At 39.2% G+C, this 22,392-nt stretch overlaps 1 long non-coding RNA gene across 1 annotated transcript in view; it reads right to left on the bottom strand.

The window, feature by feature from the left end:
* The window catches only part of LOC123650563, a 35,737-nt gene extending 14,318 nt beyond the window's left edge, over positions 1-21,419 (bottom strand). Inside the window, exons 1-3 of the long non-coding RNA XR_006739408.1 lie at positions 21,320-21,419; positions 20,310-20,493; positions 11,995-12,126 (exon numbers count right to left, since the gene is read on the bottom strand). This is a non-coding gene — a long non-coding RNA (uncharacterized LOC123650563). The remainder of the gene's footprint in view (positions 1-11,994; positions 12,127-20,309; positions 20,494-21,319) is intronic.
* Positions 21,420-22,392: the final 973 nt, after the last annotated feature.

The raw sequence follows: 22,392 nt of genomic DNA, 5'->3' as shown, positions 1-22,392 counted from the left end.
AGCCTCCCAAGTAGCTGGGACTACAGGCACGCCTCACCACGCCAGGCTAATTTTTTCTGTTTTTAGCAGAGATGGGGTCTCACTCTTGCTCAGGCTGGTCTCAAACTCCTGAGCTCAAGCAGTCCCCTCACCTGGGCTTCCCAGGGTGCTAGGATTACAGGCATGAGCCACCACACTCAGCCTCCGTCATTTTTTGATTAAAGTGTATCTTTAGTTATATATGTGGTTTTATATATATATATACACACACACACACACACACACACACACATATATACATATATATATGTATTAGAGACAGGGTCTTGCTCTGTGGCTAAGCTGGAGTGCAGTTGTGAGAGAGATCATAGCTCACTGCAGCCTCAAACTCCTGGGAACAAGCAGTCCTCCTGCCTCAGCCTCCTGAGTTGCTAGCTAGGAACACGGGCATGTGCCACCATGCGGGGCTAATTTTTTAATTTTTTCTAGAGACGAGGTCTTGCTATGTTGCCAAGGCTGGTCTTGAACTCCTGACCTCAAGCAATCCTCCCACCTCAGCCTCTTAAAATACTGGGATTATAGGTGTGACCCACCATGCCTGGCCTTTAGTTATATTTAAATAGAAATATTTTTAATTTTTGGATTATAATGTCATTGTCAGAATAAAATCCAAATAATATAGAAATATAGACGATGGAAAATGAAACATCTTCACACTCCCATTCCCAGGAAGAACCTTAATTACAAACAAAATTCTTTGGTTTCCCTTTCCTTTAAAAGCATACAAGGGTATGTGAGAAGATTTCAGCCTACTTGGCAGTCTGTAGCCCTTTGTAATGTAAAAATTCCTGTCTCTCTAGACTTGTAACCCTTCGGTCCTGGAAAATTCCACTTTGATCATTTTGTGCCCATCCTCTCTGTTCGCTTTGGAACCCCCATAGCCAGTGGCAGGATCGACTTCAGTGGTCAACGCAGCTCAGGCAACACAGTTCAGCACCACTTTCCTCGGTTTCCCACCCAGTTGTTGCAAGCTGCCATCCTGGAGTGGGTGCAGGAGGTGGGACCCGATGGGCATGGTGATGGGGATCAGGGACACGGCTTCCTCAGAAAGTCACCGTCCCAAGAGAGAGGCTTGGCGCCTGGTCTTCTGATTGGTGTAGCCCCGGACTCCCGAGTTGCTTGCAGAAAATTAGAAATGAAGAATCTTCAGGTCTGTTTGTAGGAGGTTTCTGTTTCAGGTGAAAAAACAGAGAGATGTGGTTCTCAATCCAGTTCTATCAGCCTCGTAGTTACCGAGACTCCTCCAAGTTTCGGGTATTATATTGTTTATCATTTTTAGTATGGTTACAATTTTTTGTTTTTTTTTTTTTTGAGACAGAGTCTCACTCTGTTGCCAGGGCTAGAGTGAGTGCCGTGGCGTCAGCCTAGCTCACAGCAACCTCAAACTCCTGGGCTTAAGCGATCCTACTGCCTCAGCCTCCCGAGTAGCTGGGACTACAGGCATGAGCCACCATGCCCGGCTAATTTTTTCTACACATATATTTTAGTTGTCCATATAATTTCTTTCTATTTTTAGTAGAGACGGGGTCTCCCTCTTGCTCAGGCTGGTCTCGAACTCCTGATCTTGAGCGATCCACCCACCTCGGCATCCCAGAGTGCTAGGATTACAGGCGTGAGCCACCGCGCCTGGCCTACAAATTTTTATATTTCTCAATTCTCAATTATTTTAGTCGTCTGCCTTAGGCATGGTATTTTAAATTGGAAATCTCATGAAATATTTATTGAGTACAGATAATAAAAGTGACACATTGTAAACCGCTTTTATCTAAAATGTAAATGTGAAAAGGAGGATAAACGAAAGGTACAAAGCTTCTGGTTTTACATCGGAATAATATTTTTAGTATTATGGTAACTTTTCCCCTTGTCTTAAAGTTACTACTAAAGGCAGGGGGAGGGGGATTAAATTCCTCTACCATATCTCTTGCTCTGATTTTTTTAAGTAGCAGCGAACTGGCCTACAGATTTATGCTACCAGCATCCAGAGCTTTTTGCTCTCACAACTGTCCTGCTGGAATCAATGAACTGTTGATTAAAAACCTTGTTACTTAATACATTTCGTAAGCTTAAACTGTTTTTTAGAAGCCTAATCACTTTCATGTCACTAGCTGCAGGGAGAGAGACAAAAGCTGTGGCTAATTATTAAACACTTTACAAAGCTGATATTGAATTTCTAATGTACCCCAAATGCCCGCTTTCTCCAATTAGTTCCTGTGTTCTACTAGCTAGCACATTGCTAGCTTGGAGAATGGCTTCATGTTTAAGATCCTAAGGTTTCAGAAACCTTGAAACAGTCACAGATTCTCTGTTCCTTTTGAATCAGTCCCGTGCTGATGCAACGTCTGGAGACCCGAGGGAGTAATCCACCTGCTAGCAGAGGGCCAGCAGCGTCCTGGCAGTGCCACCTGCTTCAAGATGGCTGTCTCCCAGAGAACTGCCTTGGAAAACAGGCCAACCCGGTTTAGACGTATTCTCACATCGCTTCCTCCTCCCCCGAATTCTCTCCTGAGACCCAGAACTGCATTTCCACCTGCCAAATATACGAATATTCTCCAAGTTGCAGAGGACCACGGCTAACTGTCTGAAAGACCATACTGAAAGCTGGAGAACAGACCCAGATTTTGAACTGAAATCCAGTCCTCAAACTGTCCCTGGGGTTATGTCCTGGGAGTGAAGGTGACATAATTAAGGCATCCAATTAAGTTGGTGTTTACTGGCGAATGCTCCAACTTCTGCAGAACTCACCCCGAATGTCCTGTAATCTCACACTCAGGAAGGGCGTGCTGGAATCATTACACTTCAGACACGAGTCCCACTGGTAGAACAAGGTCAAAGGGCAGCACAAAAAGATCATTTTCCCCTGAAATCTGCCTATCTCATTAGCCTTTTTGCAGGTGATATAACTTCTCCTTCTCTCCAAATATGCCGGGGTCCCAAGGCTATCAATACTAAGCATGTCAGTTCCGTTATTGTTATGAATTATGTGCCAAGCCCCTGGAGGCCTTGTCCAAAGGCACAGATACTTACTGAAGATGAGCTATCATATGACAGCACAAGCAAAAATGAACTTTAGGAAGTCAAGCTACCAGACTTTTTTTTATAAACCATTAATCCATCCAGCATGTGTAATATGGATAATTCCCATAAAGTGGAGCGCGTAGTTCACGTGATTATTCCTGAACCTACACCACACACACACACACACACACACACACTTCTCTTCAAATGAACAAGACTGTCAGTTTAATATTCTAATTTTTATTAATGATCCTTTTTAAATTTTTCCCACCTTTTCTAATTTTTCCAATTGGTTAATATGAGTTAACACTCTCCCCTTTATTTTTGGTTTTCTAGCCTTTAAGATCTCAAAAGCAAACAGAGCTAAAAGTTGGCCCTGCTGGTTGTATAACAAAGTGTGGAATTATATTGTTATATTATTTATAGTGTATCTGTTGCTGTACTTGGTTAAAATTTGGTTACGTTGTCACCCAGTGAGATTGTTACTCCTACCAAGGTCCTGAACATCACATGCTTTGGTCAAATAACCAAATCACCTCCACACTTTTACACAAAACATCTATTTCAAAATATTTATTTAAACAATTAATCTTGTATCTTTACCCTCTATCACCAATCACTGCCTTGAAAGTATTATATATAAATAGTTAGAAATGAAATTAATACATAGATAAGGTCGATCTCCTTCCTAACTAAAAAACTGACCTTTATGGAGATTAGTTTTCTTTCTTCCCATGAAATTTTAAGAAGCAAAGCAAAGCCTCTTCCTCAATGAACAGACGGAAAGAATTTGTTGCTTGCTGACCTGCCTTACAAGCAATACTAAAGGAAGTCTTTTCAGCTGAGAAAAAACAAGCCCAGATGGCAACTCAGATCAGTACAAAGAAAGAAATAAAGAGAACTGTGAATGGTAAAGGAGTAGATTAACATACAAGATTGTATAGGTTTACATTTTATTCTTTTCTTCCCTTCTTTAAAGATTTATGTGAGATTGCATAAAACAATAATTAGGACACTGTACTGTTGATTTATAACACATAGAGATGTGATACACATGACAAGGATAGTATCAAAGGAGAAGGAAATGGAGCTACATTAGGGCAAAGTTTCTGTATTTTATATGAATTAAGTTGGTATTAACTTGAAGTAGATTGTGATAAATTATAATGTAAATTGTAATTCCAAGAGGAATTACTAAAAAATAACTAAAACATGTATAGTTAAAAAGATAAAACTGATAGACTATATTTATTTAACAAAAAGAAGGCAGTAAAAGAGAAAAAGGAAAATAGCATAAGAGACATATAGCAAACAAAATAGGAAAATGGCAGATTTCAATCTACTTACATCAATAATTCTATTAAAATGTGAAAGAACTGAACAATCCAATCAAAAGGCAGAGATTGTCAGACTTGACTAAAAGAAAACCAAACAAGATCCAAATATATGTGTAAGGCTGGTGGCAGGCACCCCTCCCCTCCCTAATGGAAAAAGAAGAAGCCCACGAGACCTGCCAAGGACAATGCCTGCAAGGCCCAGCTAAGTTAAAGGATGACCACACCTGGATGGTTGCCCTGATAAGAGTCTCGGTTCCTAGAGTCCACACATACCACCAGCCCCTCCTATTTCTCAATACCGGCCCTAAAAGTGCAACGGAAAATTCCTTGCTCTCCCCACCATAAATCTTCCTGCCAAAGAAACCCCTACCCCCTGCCCTAAAAACATATATAAACCCACTCAGACTTCTGGGCGATGCGACTTCTTGGGTCTCTCTCTCTCTTCTAGGACCCGAGAATCTCGCCCGGGCCCCCCTCTCTTGGGACCCGTTACCCTCACCCAGGAGCACCCCAATAAAGCCTCTTTACTTATCCCTTTCAACTCTGCTCCTCTTTCTTTCTCTGGCACCAGCCAATCCAAAAAATCTTACAATATGCTTTCTATAAGAGACACACTTTAGATTTAAAGAAGTTGAAAGCAAATATTAACAGTAAGAGATGTGAAATAGTTATATTAATAGCAGACAAAATAGACTTGAAAACTACAAATAGGACTAGAGTCACCAGGGCAATATCATATGAATAAAGGGTCAATCTGTCAGAAAGATATAACAATTGTGAGTGAATACACAACTAAAACAGAGCCCCAAAATACATTAAGCAAACATTGACAGAACTGAAAGGAACGATAGACAATTGAACAATAACAGACTTTAATCTCTCACTCTCAATAGAACATTCCACAAATGACAGCAGAATATGCATTCTTCTCAAGTGCAAAATGGAACATTCTCTAGGATAGATCATATACTAGGCCATAAAACCACTGATAAATTTGAAAGGATTCAGATGATAAAAAGTATGTCCTTAACCACAGTGAAGTTTTAAACGGCAATGGAAAACAACAGTGGAAAGAAGACTGGGAAATTCTCAAAGGCTTTTAAATACCTCATGGGTAAAGAAGAAATCACAACGGAAACTAGAAAATATTTTGAAATGAATGAAAATGAAAACACATGTATCAAAATTTGTGGGATGCAGCTAAGCTTAGGGGAAAATTTGGAGCTTTAAATACCTGTACTAGGATAGACGATAGGTCTCAAATTAGTAACTTGAGCTTTTACTTTAAGAAACTAGAAGAAAAAGCAAACTAAACCAAACACGAGCTGAAAGAAGGAAATACTAAAGATTAGAGCAGAAATAAATGACACCAATAACAACCTAACAGAAATTAAAAGAATTACAAAGGAATGCCATGACCGAATTTATGTCAACAAAGGAGATAACTTAGATGAAACGGAAAAAAATTCTTAGAGTCAAATTACTGAAATGAATCCAGGAAGAAACAGAAAATCTGAATGAACCTATATCAAAGAAACTGACTTAGTAATTGAATTCTCATAAAGTCAGGCCTAGCTAGCTTCGCTGATGAATTCTATTAGATATTTAAAGAAGAAATAATGTCAATTTTTCACAAACTCTTCCATGATTTAGAAGAGGAGGGAAAACTTCTCATTTTTCCCGAAGTTAGTATTAACTTGATATGAAAAGCAAAAAAAAAAAAAAAAAATCACAAGAACCAAAAAACTACAGGCTAATATCCCTCATGAATACAGACACAAAAATCCTCAAGGAAATATTAGCAAATTAAATCCAGTAATATATAGAAAGGATTATACACCTTGACCAAATGTGGTTTATCCCAGGAATGCGAAATTGCTTTCACATTTGAAAATGTCAATGTAGTATACCAATTCGGAGCAGAATAAAGGACAAAAACCATGTAATCATCCAAATAGACTCAGAAAAGGTATCTGACAAAATCCAACACCTATTTGTGATAAAAATTCTCAAGAAAGTAGGAATAGAAAGGAAATAGAAGGCATCTGGATTAGAAAGGAAAAAATAAAATCATCTTATTCTTAGATAATTTGACCTAAATATAGAAAACTCAAAAAATCACAAAAATATATTAGAAATAATAAATGAGTTCAGCAAGGTTATAGGAAACAAGATCAAAACATAAATATCAATTGTATTTCTTTATGCTTATAATAAGCAATTTGAAGATAAAGTTCAGAAAATAATTCAGGCAGGGCATGGTGGTTCACACCTGTAATCCCAGTGCTGTGGGAGGATCACTTGAGTCCAGAAGTTTGAGACCAGCCTGGGCAAAATAGAGAGACTCCAGCTCTTAAAAAATTCTTTTTGTTGTTAAATTAGCTTAGCATGGTGGTGCATGTCTGTAGTCCCAGCTACTTGGGAAGCTCAGGCAGGAGGAGTACTTAAGTCCAGGAATTGGAGGTCATGGTAAGCTATGACTGCACTACTGCACTCCAGCCTGGGCAATAGAGCGATATCCTATCTCTAAAAATATAAATGAGAAAAAAAAAAAGGCTTGGCGCAGTGGCTCACGCCTGTAATCCTAGCACTCTGGGAGGCCGAGGTGGGTGGATCGCTTGAGGTCAGGAGTTCAAGACCAGCCTGGCAAGAATGAGACCCCGTCTCTACTAAAAATAGAAAGAAATTATCTGGACAGCTAAAAATATATAGAAAAAATTAGCCGGGCATGGTGGCACATGCCTGTACTCCCAGCTGAGGCAGGAGGATTGCTTGAGCCCAGGAGTTTGAGGTTGCTGTGAGCAAGGCTGACGCCAGGGCACTCTAGCCTGGGCAACAGAGTGAGACTCTGTCTCCAAAAAAAAGAAAGAAACAAAGAAAACAATTCAATTCATAATAGCATTAAAAAGAAAACCTCAGGAACAAATTTAACAAAAGAAATACAAGGCTTTTACACTGAAAACTAAAAGTCTTTGCTGACAGAAGTTGAAGATCTAACTGGGAAGACACACTGTGTTTGTGACTAGGAAGACTCAATATTGTAAATAGAGTGATTCTCTGAAATTGACCCGTAGATTCAACACAATCCCCATGAAAATCTCATATAAAACACAATCTCCTATCGGCACAATCCCAACAGGCTTTGTGTAGACCTAACAGCGGATCCTAAAATATATATGGAAATGCAAAGGACTAAGAACAGCCAAAACAATTTTGAAAAACAACAGAATTGGAGGACATATACTATCCTATGCAAAACTGACTGTACATCTACAGGAATTGAGATGGCATGCTCCTGGCATAAAAAGAGGTATTATAGATCAAAGGCACAGAACTGAGAGTCCAGAAATAAACACTTACATTTAGTTCAATGTAGTTTTGACAAGGTGCTAAGGCAATTCAGTGAGCAAGGACAGTCTTTGTAACAAGTAGTGCTGGCACAACTGGAGATCCCCAGGCAAACCTAAGAATTTAAACCCTTACCTGACACCAGAAACAAAGATTTCTCATAATGGATTGTCTGAGTATAGAAGCTAAAACTATAAAACTTCTAGAACAAAATGTGTGACCTTACATTAGATAGCTTGTTCTTTGATATGACATCAAAAGCAGGGAGGTGAAGAAAAATGATTTGAGCTTCACTAAAATTAAAAATGTTAACGCTTCCAAAGACAATATTAAGAAAGTGAAAATACAAGCCACAGACTGAAAAAAAGTAGTTACAATCATGTATCTAATAAAAGATTTTATACCCATAATATATAAAGAACACTTACAACCCAATATGAAGACAAACAATCCCATTAAAAGAATAGAGATTTCACCAAGAATATACAGGAATGGCTAATGAGCACATGGAAAGATACTCAGTATCCTTAGTCATTAGGAAAATATAAATTAGAATCATAAAGATACTGTTGCACATTCACAAATGCTTATAATAAAAAAGAAATAAAATAAGTGTTGACGAGGATGCTGAGAAACAGATACGTTGCTGGTGGGAATATAAAATGGTGCAGCCGCTTTGGAAAACGGTGTGATAACTTTCCAAAATAGTGAAATTTAAACTTACCGTACAATCCTGCAAGTCCTTTGGTAGACATATACTCAAGAGAAATTAAAATATGTGCTTGCCAGAAAGACTTGTACGTTATGGTACCTTATAGCCAAAAACTGAAAATCCCATGTCTGTGGATTGGTGAATAGATTAAAAAATGTAGCATTTCCATACAATGGAATACAACTAGCAATAAAAACCAGCGAACTTCATGCTACAACATGGATACACTTCCAAAACAGCATGCTAAATGAAAGAAGTGTACGATTCCATTTATACGAAATGTCCAGAAAAGGGAAAACTCAAAAGAAGCCTCAAAAGTAACTTAACTGCCTACCAGGGGAATCCAACTCCATAGGAATACAATGAAAGTCCGCATTAAAAAAGTGTAAACTTCAATGTTCATATTCCAATCAAGAATGAAAAAATCTAACATTTGCTATAAAAGTATCACTGGATGAAATTAACAGAAGGTTGGAAACTATAAAAGAAAAGATCATTGACCATGAAACCATAGCAAAATGAAGCTAAGGGATTTTGGAAAAAAAAAAAAAAAAACAACACAGGAAAGAAAAAAAGAATAGAGGACCACTGACCTGTGGGATAAGATGAAACATGAGTAACTGGAAACTAGGGGGAGAGGAGACAGAAAAAAATATTTAAAGAAATGATGGCCCCAAACTGCCCAAATTTTATGAAAATTATGAATCCACAGAATCAAGAAGCTCGGTGAATGCCAAACACAATAACATATTCACTCAAAAAGCACAACAAAGGCACATAATAATCAAATTTTGAAAAAAGCCATGACAAAGAAAAAAATCTTAAAAATGACAAGAGAGGAGAAAATACACTTCATATATAAATGAATAAAGATAACAATGACCACAAGCTTCTAGTCAGAAACCATACAATCCAGAATACAATGAAATGATATCTTTTAAAGTGCTAAAAAAACTATCAATTTAGAATTTATATCGACTGAAAATAGTCTTCAAAAATAAAGTTGAAATAAAAACTTTTCCAGGCAAACAAAAGCTGGGAGAATTCATTGCCAAGAGTCCTGTACTAACAGAAATAAAATTCTTCAGGTGAAAATACAAGGATACCAGAAGGAAACTTGAACATATTTAAAGGAACAAAGGACGTAAGAAATGGTATATATATATATATATATATATAGGCAATTATAGAAGAAAGAAAATAATAAAGAGCAGAAATCAGTGAAATACAAAAAAAAAGTTAAAATCACTGAAACCAAAGCTAGTTCTTCAAAAAAAGAATCTACTATATTGATAAACCTCTAGGTAGATTGATTAAATAGGAATAAAACACTTATTATCAACATGAGGAACAACCTCACAACACATCTCAAAGACGTGAAAATGATAAGAGAATACTGTGACAATTTACATCAATAAATATGATACCTTACACACTAAAACCGACCCAAACTGACTCAAGAAAAAATAGAGCATCTGAATATAAATATTAAAGAAACTGAAAGGCAGGCGCTATGGCGCATGCCTGTAACCCCAGCACTTTGGGAGGCCAAGGTGGGAGGACTGCTTGAGAGCAGGAGTTTGAGACCAGCGTAGGCAACACGGTGAGACCCCATCTATACAAAAAATAAAAAAATTAGCCAGTTATGGTGGCATGTGCCTATAGTCCCAGCTACTCAGGAGGCTGAGGATCACTTGAGCCAAAAAGTTCCAGGTTACAGTGAGCTATGATGATGCCACTGCACTCCACCCTGGACAACAAAGAAAGACATTATGTCAAAAAAAAAACATTGAGTTCATATTTTAAATTCTCTCCACACAAAAAAATTCTAGGCCCAAAGGCATCATTGCTAAATTCTATCAAGGATCTAAGGAAGAAAAAATACCAATCCTACAAACCTTTAAGAAAATACAGGTGGAGGAAATATTTCCCAAACTAACACCATTCTTAATGGCAAAAGACTGAACCTCAACTCTTAGCTCACACCACATACAAAATTTAATTCAAAATGGATCATAGACCTACACGTAAAACCTAAAATTATAAAACTTAGAGGAGAAAACATAGCTGAAAATCTTAGTGACCTTGAGTTTAGCAAAAAGTTCTTAGTAATGACACAAAAAGCACAAAATACAAAAATAATAAATTGAACTTGAGAAAAAGTAAACACACATGCTCTCCAAAGGACACTGTTACAAAAATAAGGCAATACTTCTTTCAATAATCTAGATACAACATATATGTTCTTGGAATAACTTTATTTATAATAACCAAAACTGAAATAGATGACTAGATAAACAAACTGTGGTATATCCATACCCAGCAACAGAAAGGAATGAACTACTTATTTATCTATGCCAGGCATAGATAAATCTCAAAAATATTATGGGAAGCAAAAGAGGCCATAGACAAAAGAGTCATCTGAAACTCAAACAAGTACAATCTATTATGACAGAAAGTAGATCAGTAGTTTCCTGGGAGCTGCGGTTAGTAGGAAGTGGAGGAAGAAGACTGACCTAGATGGGGTACCATGATCTATCTGGGGTGATATAATTGTTCTTTATCTTCATTTTGGTGATGGTTTTACGGGTACATAAAGTTTGTCAAAAGTTGTTACAATGTATACATATTATGAGTACATTTTATTGTATATATAAACTAAACTACAAAGTTGATTTTTAAAAAAAAAAAAGCAGCAGCAACAATGATCTAGAAAATTAGTAATCAGACGAAGAATATTGGTGTAGGGAGGATCCACAAGAAAAATTCAACACTCGATCATAATAAAAATTCTCAAACTAGGAAGAGAAAGCAACTTCTTCAACCAAAAAAGGATATCGACAAAAACATGCAACTAACATTACACTTACTAGTGAAAGAGAAAATGTCGCCCTACGCAGGACCAGTGTTAAGGACGTCCATTCTCACTCTGTAACCACAACCACACTTGAAAGGAATCGTCAGTAGTATCCAGTAGTACTCAACTATATTTTGCTCAGAAATCTGCTTGCTTATTCTTGGAGATGACCACTTTTCATTCCTTTCTTTCCTATTTTCTTAAAACTTCTTACACCCCTATCTCTGCTCCACTCTCAGCTAACCATTTCACCTCATTTTATTTTTCACAAGGCAAACCAATCATACAAACTCATCATACAATACAAATCCTCCTACCTGCAAATCTCAAGAAGGTAGAAGCTTTTATCCTGGCCACGACTCAAGAGAGACCAAGTTATCTGGCCAGCTTAAAACTCAACTGGAACTTGGATTATAAACATAGGTCTTAACCCAGAAACTCTAGGCAACTGACACTTTTCTATCAACAACTCCTACAAGCAAAAGCAAAGACATGTTCAATCCCTGAAATCTAGCATAAAACCATTGTAAAAAGACAGGGATAATTAATTCCCAAATTTTGGTTCCCCATCTTTGAGAATGGTTCTTGTCATTAAAAAAAAAAAAAAAAGTATATTTGGTTTCTCACCAACAAATGAATTAAATAGGAAAAGTAAAGAAAAATACATCCACATTTGCACACCTTACCTGCTGGTGGTGGGTGTTGGGATAGGTATACTAGACAGAGGTGGGAGGATAACCTGAACTTGACATTCGCAGTAGAGAAGTCCTCACCAGGCTGTGAGATCAAGTCCAACAATCATGTTTCCGGGAAACCACCTAAACAGGATGAGAAAACATAGAACTGATAAGAACTAAACCACCAGGTGTACTTCCAATAAATTATAACCATAGCTACATAAATAAAACCACAATTATCAATAACAGCTTTATCTCATGTATTTACTTAATATAATGGAAGTTCCTGAGGTTTGAAACACATTAATGAGTCATTTCCTTTATATTTAAAAAAGAAGGCCGGGCACGGTGGCTCACGCCTGTAATCCTAGCACTCTGGGAGGCCGAGGTGGGTGGATCACTCAAGGTCAGGAGTTCGAGACCAGCCTGAGCAAGAGTGAGACCCCGTCTCTACTAAAAATAGAAAGAAATTATCTGGCCAACTAAACATACATGTAGAAAAAATTAGCCGGGCATGGTGGCGCATGCCTGTAGTCCCAGCTACTCGGGAGGCTGAGGCAGTAGGATTGCTTGAGCCCAGGAGTTTGAGGTTGCTGTGAGCTAGGCTGACGCCACGGCACTCTAGTCTGGTCAACAGAGTGAGACTCTGTCTCAAAAAAAATAAAAAGGTTTTTTAATATATGAAAAATAATATAATTACCTACGTAACGTAAAAATATGTATCTAAAATCTTACCATAGGACCTGGCACATGGCAGCTGTTTAGTAAATGTCATTCTATAAATACCTAATAAACAAATACATCATAAAAACAAAAACACATGGTTCTAAATTTCAGAGTTGTGAAAAAGTCAACTGTAGGCCCAGGACAGCCGCTCATGCCTGAATCCCAGCACGGAGGGAGGCCTAGGCAAGAGGCTCACTTAAGCCCAGGAGATCTCAGATGAGACTGGGCAACACAGCAAGACCCCATCACTACAAAAAAATCAATCATAAAAAGAATTCAAGAGTATTTATAAGGTAAGCATTTGCGCAGAGGAAATATTGTATTCAACTCTTAACGACTCTAAAGTCAATATGCATCCTACAATCAATGACATTTTATGGTTTAATTAGCAGCACTTTATCTTAGAGGTAAATTAATATCTTTTTGCTGAAATATAGTATCAGAGAGTCACTACATCAGTATTTGGTTTCTGTCCTAAATCTTCCCCCTGGAAAGCTCTCCAGTAATTGCAGAAATTACCATTTGCTTTTATTTTCTTTTTTCCCTTTTAATTTCTTCCTTGACTCTTATGATAAAGCAAGGAAATCAAGGACACTCATATTCTCAAAGGGATTTCCAGTCTGTAGTCCTTTAAAAGATCAGGTAATATTTGCAGTACTTTCAAACATCCTGACATACATATGTAAATTAGGAAGAGAAAGACATCCTAAACACGACCTCAGAAACACAAGTAAGATTGGTATCTTTCATTTATAAAATATATTTTTTATTTTTCTTTACAGCAAAGACACCTTAAAAAGGCAAACCACTGTCCATCAAAAGCTGACTATGTAAAGAAATTGTGGTACATATACGCAACGGAATATTATACAGCCATAAAAAAGAATGAAATCCTGCCATTTGTAACAACATGGGTGGAAGTGGAGAGCACTATGTTAAGTAAAATAAGCCAAGCACAGAAAGACAAATCTCACATGTCCTCATACATATGTGGGAGACAAATAGTAAAACAATTGATTTAATGGAGACAGAAAAGAAAATGCTGGTTACCAGAGGGTAGAAAGGGTGATGGGAGGGGGGCAATAAAGTGGGGATGCTTAAAGGGTGCGCCAATATAGCTGGATAGCTAGACGGGATGAACCATACTTGATAGCACAACAAAGTGACTACAAAGAAATGCTTGAGGTGATGGATACAACAATTACCCTGATTTGATTAATACACATTATATGCCTGTATCAAAACATCACATGCACCCTATAAATATATACAACTATTATGTTCCCATAATAAGTTAAAATTTAAAATTGGAAAAAGGCAAACCACAAACTAGAACAGTGCAATGGCAAAATTTTGGTCTATCCAGTATATACATATTTCTTGCAAATGGCAAAATTTTGATCTATTCAATATAAATACATATCTTACTAATCAATAACCGAATGAATGATCCCAAGAGAAAAATAAGGCAAGACAGGACATGGGATTAACAAAGGAAATCAAAGAAATGAAGTAAGCCAATTTCATCAATAATCACAAAAAAGCAAAACAAAATCATTTTTTGCAAACTGGCAAAGTATTAGAAAATAATAATGCCTAGTGTTGATGAGGGTTTGGAGAAAGAGGCATTCTTTTACACACTACCAGTTTGTATGTAAACTGGTACAAATTGTTTTCTGAAGAATGGCCATATACACCTAAGCCTTAAAACCATGCACACCCTCTACCACAGCAATTCCACCACTAGGAGTTCATCTCGTCATTCAACACAGAGATACCCAATGATAAAAGATTAAGAATGTTTCTTAAGGAATTGTTGTAAATATGCAACACATAAACCTAAGAAAATTATGGTTTTTTTTAAAGTTTAGCTAATGAGAAAGTCCACATAAATGAGAAAATTTTATTTTTATAAAGTATAATTCGTGTATACCATTATTATTCAATTTTTCCTGGGTCTCTGTCATATATTCACAGTAGGGTTTTTTTTTTTTTTTTTTTTGAGACAGGGTCTCGCTGTGTTGCCCGGGCTAGAGTGAGTGCCGTGGCGTCAGCCTAGCTCACAGCAACCTCAAACTCCTGGGCTTAAGCGATCCTCCTGCCTCAGCCTCCCGAGTAGCTGGGACTACAGGCATGCGCCACCATGCCCGGCTAATTTTTTCTATATATATTTTAGTTGGCCAGATAATTTCTTTCTATTTTTAGTAGAGACGGGGTCTCGCTCTTGCTCAGGCTGGTCTCGAACTCCTGAGCTCAAGCAATCCACCCGCCTCGGCCTCCCAGAGTGCTAGGATTACAGGCGTGAGCCACCGCGCCCGGCCCACAGTAGGGTTTTAAAACCAACAGTAGAAATGTTATATAGTCAACAAATATTAAGTAGTACACTACTATGTACCAACACTGTTCTAAACATTGACATAGAAGGGTGACCAAAATATGCTTACTGTGAAGAGACACAGACTGTAAATAATCATGAAATAATACGATAAAGTGCTATAAATAAAACAAGGTAATAGGTCAACAGGACTGGCCAAGAGGCAACAGGAATGAGGGGGTCAGGCGATTAGAGAAATCACAGCTAGGATGACCATACGTTGTGATTTCCTGAAACAGTCCCAGTTTATACCCTTGTCCCAGTGCAATTATTAATTATGCTCCATTTCATTCTAAAAATTGTCCCCCTTTCGGTAACAAATTATATTCTAAGGTGACTTTTGTGCTGAAGCTTGAGAGATAAGAAGGGAAGAGTTACATGTTTCAAAACAGATCCGCCTCTTCTTTCCTAGGACAGACAAGAACATTCCAGGAGGAGGCACTACAGAGTCTGGAGGCAAAAGCAAACGGCCAAGTCAAGGAGGCTGAAGGAGGGAGGCAGAGAGGGACAGAGTGGGTGAGCCCTAGAACAGGTAGGGGAGAGCACCCGGGGCTTTGAGAGATCGCTCAAATCTCTCTCTCTCCTGCTGTGTATATTCTGAATATTCATCCCTTTTCTGCCTTTGTTATACATATTTGTTCCAGAATCCACAACTTCTTTCATCTTTTCAAAGACCTTCTCCACTCTCAAATTACAAAAATATTCTTCTACATATTCCTTATACTTTTTAAAGTTTTAATTTTTTTATATTTAGCTCCTTAATCGCCTGATTTTTTTTTCTAAAAAGGGATCTAGCTGTATTTTCTTTCCTAATCGATAGTCAATTATCCCAACAAAACACGTAAGGAATATGACTGTCTTCCTGCCCAGACTGAAATGCCATCCTATTACAACCCAACAATTTCACTCACAGGTATACAGCCTAGAGAAACTCACACGCTTTCTTACAAAAGGTATTTACTGCAGCACTGCAATAGGAAAATCTGAGAAAAACCTAAATGCCTATAAATAAAACGGATAAATTGTGGTATAGTCATATGCTAAAATACTATATGGCAGTTACAGTGAATTAACTAGAGCTCACTGTTTCAAAACAGATAAACCTCAAAAAAGCAGAGAATTTACAAAATGATATTCACATGTAAGCAACACAGAAAACAATACTACCAATTTACAATACACATATATAATAAAAGCATAAACACATGTGAGATATACATCCACTTTAGGATACTAGTTACACCTAAGGAAGGAAGGAGAAAGATGAAGAAGAGGTACAATCTGTAACACCTTATTTCTTAAAATAAAAACTGCTGTCATTCCTGCACTCTGGGAGACCGAGGCTGGAGGATGCACTGAGGCCAGGAGCTGGAGACCAGCCTGAGTGAACGTGGTGAGACCCCGTCTCCAGAAAAAAAAACTGAAAATTAGCAGGGCGTGGTGGCGTGCAGCTGTAATCCCAGCTACCTGGGAGGCTGAGGCAGGAGTTGGAGGTTGCAGTGAGGTATGCGATAGCACCACTACACCGCAGCCTGGGCAACAGGGTGACACCCTGTCTCAAAAAACAAACAAACAAACGACACCAAAACTGAAGTATGATAAAACATTATGTTTTCTATATCACCAATAGTGGTAGATGAACATTTGTTAAATCACTCTTTGCATATTTCTGTGGGCCTGAAACAGTAAATAAGGAAAAAAAGCACATCTTTATTATCAAGTATATTCCCACTTATACACGACACTACGCTCACCATTAATAAGTTGTCTTTTCTTGTGCCAACGCCACACTTTTCAAATCATGACAGCATTATGAGATTTTTATATCCCATAGGCCAAGTTTCCCCTCCCTGGGCTTTTTTGTTGCTGCTCCTTTGAAAACTTTCAGAGCTATTCTAGCACATTTCCTCTTGGACAAGAATATCCAAGTCAGCTTCAAAATAGGGAGTATTTAGATGTAGTAGAGTTTGGAAGGGTAAGGCAGAAAAGAGGATTCCAGAAAGGAGTACAGTATGAGCAAAAACAACGCTTCTTAATGTAACACAAAATAAGCATAATATTTAATAGCCCAAAGAGAATAAAGAAATATGTCATGCTTCAGTATTTATGTGAAGATTGTCAGTTTAAAGAGAATATGCTTTTTTCTTTAAAATAAATTATATGGCATGGCTACCTATAGAAAACTGATATCACAAATGAGATTTTCAATATAACATTAAGTATACAGTTTGTATCCGCGCTATTTATCTAAGCTTTTATGTAACAATTGAAGCATCTCATACTTTAAAAAAAATTCCACAAGTCTGAGAGTAGGTGAAACAAGAAACTGCTAATTTATAAAATAATTTCACCTATTTGTTTTGGTCTCGAGGTACCTAACCACTGGTATCATAAACTCCCATCACTGTAATACTTAAATTCCATGAAGCATCGCTAGGTCCAGATAACCTCAAAGACATTTTTGTTAAGAAGATATTCATCAAAGCAGGTTTAAAATTGAGCAAACTAAATAATTCCCAGTGATTACCGTATCAGTGACATAGATCAATACCAATATTTTCAAACTATATTTTCATTGCAGAAATTTAACGTTAAGAAGTATCTTAAATTCAATACCTAAGCTGAATATCCAAAGTGATCTCTCATTCCCCCTTCACTACAATTTTTGTTTTAAGTAAGTGTCAGCTATCACACTGAATCACCCCGGCATGACACGGTGTGATGGAATGAACACTACACTGGATGGGAGAACACTTGGATTCTGCTACTGTCCAATGGCAACAACTTAGGCAGATCACTTCTGTGACCCTCAAATTCATTCAAAGTTAAAAACATGTAAGACTAGATCATCTAAATGACCCTACATTCTATAAATTACTAGCATTTTATTTTAACCAACTGAGATCACTGCAAAATAAAAGTAACGGCACCACACATAGAAGAAGCAAATTGAAGAATCCACAGGAACATTCTCAGACGTTCAAATGTAAAGAGAAAAAAAAATGGATTATATCTGAAGACTATCCAAGTAATATCTTGACCACTTAAGCTCCTGTGGTAGGAAAAAATGGTAGCACAGTATAACACTTCAAGGAAAAATACCACCACAAGAATACCGAAATAAAAAACAGATGCTCCACATATAGTTATTGCTACATTACAGAAGCTTTTCCTAGGTTTTCTTTTCTTTCTTTTTTTTTTTTTTTTGAGACAGAGTCTCACTCTGTCCCTCTGGCTAGAGTGCCGTGGCATCAGCCTAGCCCACAGCAACCTCAAACTCCTGGGCTCAAGCAATCCTTCTACTTCGGCCTCCCGAGTAGCTGGGGCTACAGGCTTATGCCACCATGCCCGGCTAATTTTTTCTATATATTTTTAGTTGTCCAGCTAATTTCTTTCTATTTTTCAGTAGAGACAGGATCTCACTCTTGGGCAAGCTGGTCTGGAACTCCCGAGCTCAAAGGATTCTCCCACCTCGGCCTCCCACGGTGCTAGGATTAAAGGCCTCAGCCACCACACCTGGCCTTCCAAGGTTTTCCAAACTCCTAAGAAGTCCTGATAGAAAAAGAAATGTTTCCTTAACCATCTAAATGTACTTTCTGCATCATCAAACGTGAAAAGGACAAAATATGAGACAATCTATGGAGTTAGTTATTTGTGCATATAATTGGTCTGCTGAACTATGCTTTGGACCTGTTCAGCACTGAGTAACGCGCCCTGAACATAAAAGCTACTTCACACTGTTTGAACAAGTTAGTGAACGAAAATACATGAATCTTTAAGGCTGTACATTATAAATTCTAATCAACCTTTACTTCTTGCTTTATGCCATATTCTAGCAAAATCCAATATTTGAAGTGAAAGAACAGATAGAAATAACTAAATATGCTCAAGCTCTATCATCCTCAGACATCAATAAAAATTCGAAATTACAACTAAGATACATCACAGAATACAATTTAAACTGAATAACAAAAACAAACACACAAAAAGCTTGAGTAACAAATAGCCTGCCTACCATTCACCTGCATCAACCCCTGGTCTGTCGAAAGGCCTTTTGCTTTCTACGGCAGATAGCAATGACAAGAAAATCTCACCATTTCACAAAATTTCTAAAAAATGTTTTAAACAATTTGAATAACGTAAACTTGCTTAGCCTTGGGACAAACTTTTACTGAATTAAATTTTTAAAAAGTTAATTTCCAACATTTCGTGCTTTTTTAAAAAATTAAAAAGACAGGCCAAACACTTAAGTGTGACTGTATTTTTTTAAATTCACCAAGATATCCAGTTAAAATCTATATTCCTCTAGAGGCCATGGAGAGAATCACAGCTATCGATGTGTCCTGGCAGATTAACAGGTGTATTCTGATAAAGTGTAACGTGAATACATTTTTCTGATTTGAATCCTGTTTATTCAACAAAAATGTGCAGTGTCAATATCCAACATACACACACACACACACACACACACACACACACTCTCCTACTCCATGCCTTAAACATAAAGATAAAAATCAGAGAAGGGCCAACCTTGCTCTCAAGAGGAGATAAAATAACAATACAAGGTAGAAAGCGTAAGCACCCTGAGAGATGTGCAGATGTTACTGCCTCACAGAAACATGATCCTTTCATCTGTTGAAAGCGATTTCATAACAATTAACTCCCTCTAGGCTCACAACAGCCAACTCTGTTGCTGGAGTGCAAACGTTTTCCTACTAGTACAGATGAGGAAACTGAAGCACAGAAAGGTCCATCAGTTCCAAAATGTCACACAGTTAGTTACAAAACTAGAGACTGTTTCTGTTATATTTTCTCTGGGGGAGTAGATCAACATATGGCAAGCCTTTTGTAAAAGGAAAGAGTATTTTGATACTGTGAGCAATCACTTCCTAGTCTATTTTATATATATACATCGATATCTATATAAAAAACTTGATTTCCATTAACACGCGTGCTTAAAGCAAGGCAAAGCAACTAGGTACTATAAATATTAAAATAAATAAACCTCCACTATGTTTTAACAGAATGAGAAAATCAGATGCACGATCTCTCCCTCCAGTAACTTGCGGTTATTACTTCTGTAATTTTTACTCATGTCTAAATAAGATTCTAAAATTGGTCTGCTCCGGAGCCCAGGCAAGTACAAGTTGGTTCATCCAATAAACACCTTTAAGAAAGGGTACATCAAAACATTTTCAAAAAGCTACTGAAAATTAAATAATACCATCAACTCTTCAGTTATCCATAGGACCATGATGTGACCCAGCCTGGGCAGCTGTTGATCAAGTAAGTTGAACGAATGAATGAATCTCCGTAGCATTTTAAACTCCCAGGCCTGTTGCTCTTTGCACACTGCCATGTTCCGCCTCCCATCACTGCCTCACCAGGGTGCACACAAGCAATGTAAACTGCAACATAGTGAGGATATAATTAGGGAAGCAAATCTGATGCAGGTGAATACACTAATCCCAAAGGTTAGAATCACCCATACCACTACTCTCCAAGGTTAACTCCTCTCTTGAAGAGCCACCGAAGCATGCAACTATCATGGAAAGAAAAGTGACACATTCTGAGCAAATACTTTTCATTCCCATCCAATACATGACTATTCTGATCCAGTTTATTGGAAGAACTCCATCTCTTCTCCATTAGGGCCGATTTCTCAACTACAGCTTCTCAACTCCCCCTGAGCCAAAAAGAAGTGGCTCACCGACCTCACACGTGAAAGCACCAACAACGCACGGCGGAAGGCACAGGGTTCGGATCTTTGCCGTCTCCACCGCGACCCACCCTGCCCCCTTGCAAGTGGTCTGGTTAGAAAGGGGAACTTATTTGCTCTTCACGCACCTGTCCCGCGCTGTCACCCTCCCTGGCCCCTTCCGCGCTCCCCAGTCGGCCCCCGACTCCGCCCCAGGCCGAGCCCAGGCCCGCCCCTGCGGGGACCCCAGCCCGGCCCCGCGTCGCCCGGCCCCGCACGGGACAGCCCCGGGCCGGCCCCGCAGCCCACTCTTCCTCCAAACCCCACGAGCTTCCCCCGCCCGGCCGAGCTCCCGCCGCCCCGACGCGCCCCTGGGCGGCCGAGGGAGGAGGCCGGGCGGCGGGGACCGGTCCCGACCCGCCGGGCCTGCGGCGCCCTCGCCCGGCCGAGAAGCCGACCCCGCGGCGGGAGTCCTGGGCGCCCTCGGCCGAGCAGGCGCGCGGAGGCCGGAGCTGCCGGCGCCGGGACCCGCTCACCGGGAGCTGGCGGAGCGCGGGAGTCGACGCGCCCCGGGCCTGAGGGGCAGGACGCGGCCCCGTCGCGCGGCCCCACGCCAGGACCTCGCTCCGCGCGGCGCACCGGGTGCTGCCTCCAGCCGCAGCCGCCGCCGCCGCCGCCGCCGCCATCTTGACTTAGACCCGCCCCCTCCGCCCCGCCTCCTTCCGAGCGTTGGAGACCGGCGCCCTCTGCCGGCCGAGCGCCGCTCCTACCGCGGCCGAGTTCCTGCCTGGCGCCGCGCCTGGTCCCTGGAGTCTCCCCTAGGCCGGGCGGCGGGGGTCCCCTCTCATGCGTGTGTCAAATTGAAGAAGTGAACTCAGAAGATTAGAAAGTAATTTTGTAGGTATTTCAACTCCACTCAACTTTCCGTGAAAGTTTCAAAGCATAGGTCCTTTGCAATACAGAAAAGGTCAAGTGACAAAACGAATATTGACCATGAGCCTAGATTCTTGGATAATTGCACAGGTGTATTAGGTTATTAAGTATGAAACGTCGGATTTCCTTAAGTACTAACTTTGACGGTTGATATCTCTGACGTTTCACTGTGACATTTTATTTTTATTGTGAAGGTACATCCTCAGTCTTGCAAACACACGTTTTAGCTTGTGGTTATCTTTCAAATTAGTCAAAATTTCGTGTAATTTTCGAATCTGAGTTACATCGTGGAACCAGTGCAGCACGGACAACTCGAAATACCAACGAAGTGTTTGCGAAGGATGTGGCTAATGAACGCACGGGAGTCTATGGTTTGAGAAGTTCCCTTCTGGTGATTTTAATCTTGAAAATGAGCTGCGTGGGCGACCGGAGACCAAGGTGGATAATAATGATGAGCTGAAAGCTGTAGTGGAAGCGAATCCATGTAAACCTACACGTGAATTAGCAGCAAGGTTTAACGTTATTTTCCAACATTTTTGGACCATTTGAAACGAATGCGCCAGGTAAAGAAGCTGGGTACGTGGGTTCCGCACGTATTATCTCGGAGCTTGCCTTTCTTTGCTGTCACGACACAAAAGGGCACCGTTTTGACACCATATTGTTACATGTGATGAAA

This window comes from Lemur catta, chromosome 15 (assembly GCF_020740605.2).
Source record: "Lemur catta isolate mLemCat1 chromosome 15, mLemCat1.pri, whole genome shotgun sequence".
Classification (NCBI taxonomy): Eukaryota; Metazoa; Chordata; class Mammalia; order Primates; family Lemuridae; genus Lemur; species Lemur catta.
The sequence above is the reverse complement of the archived record's forward strand: the minus strand, read 5'-3'. Positions and strand labels throughout refer to the sequence as shown.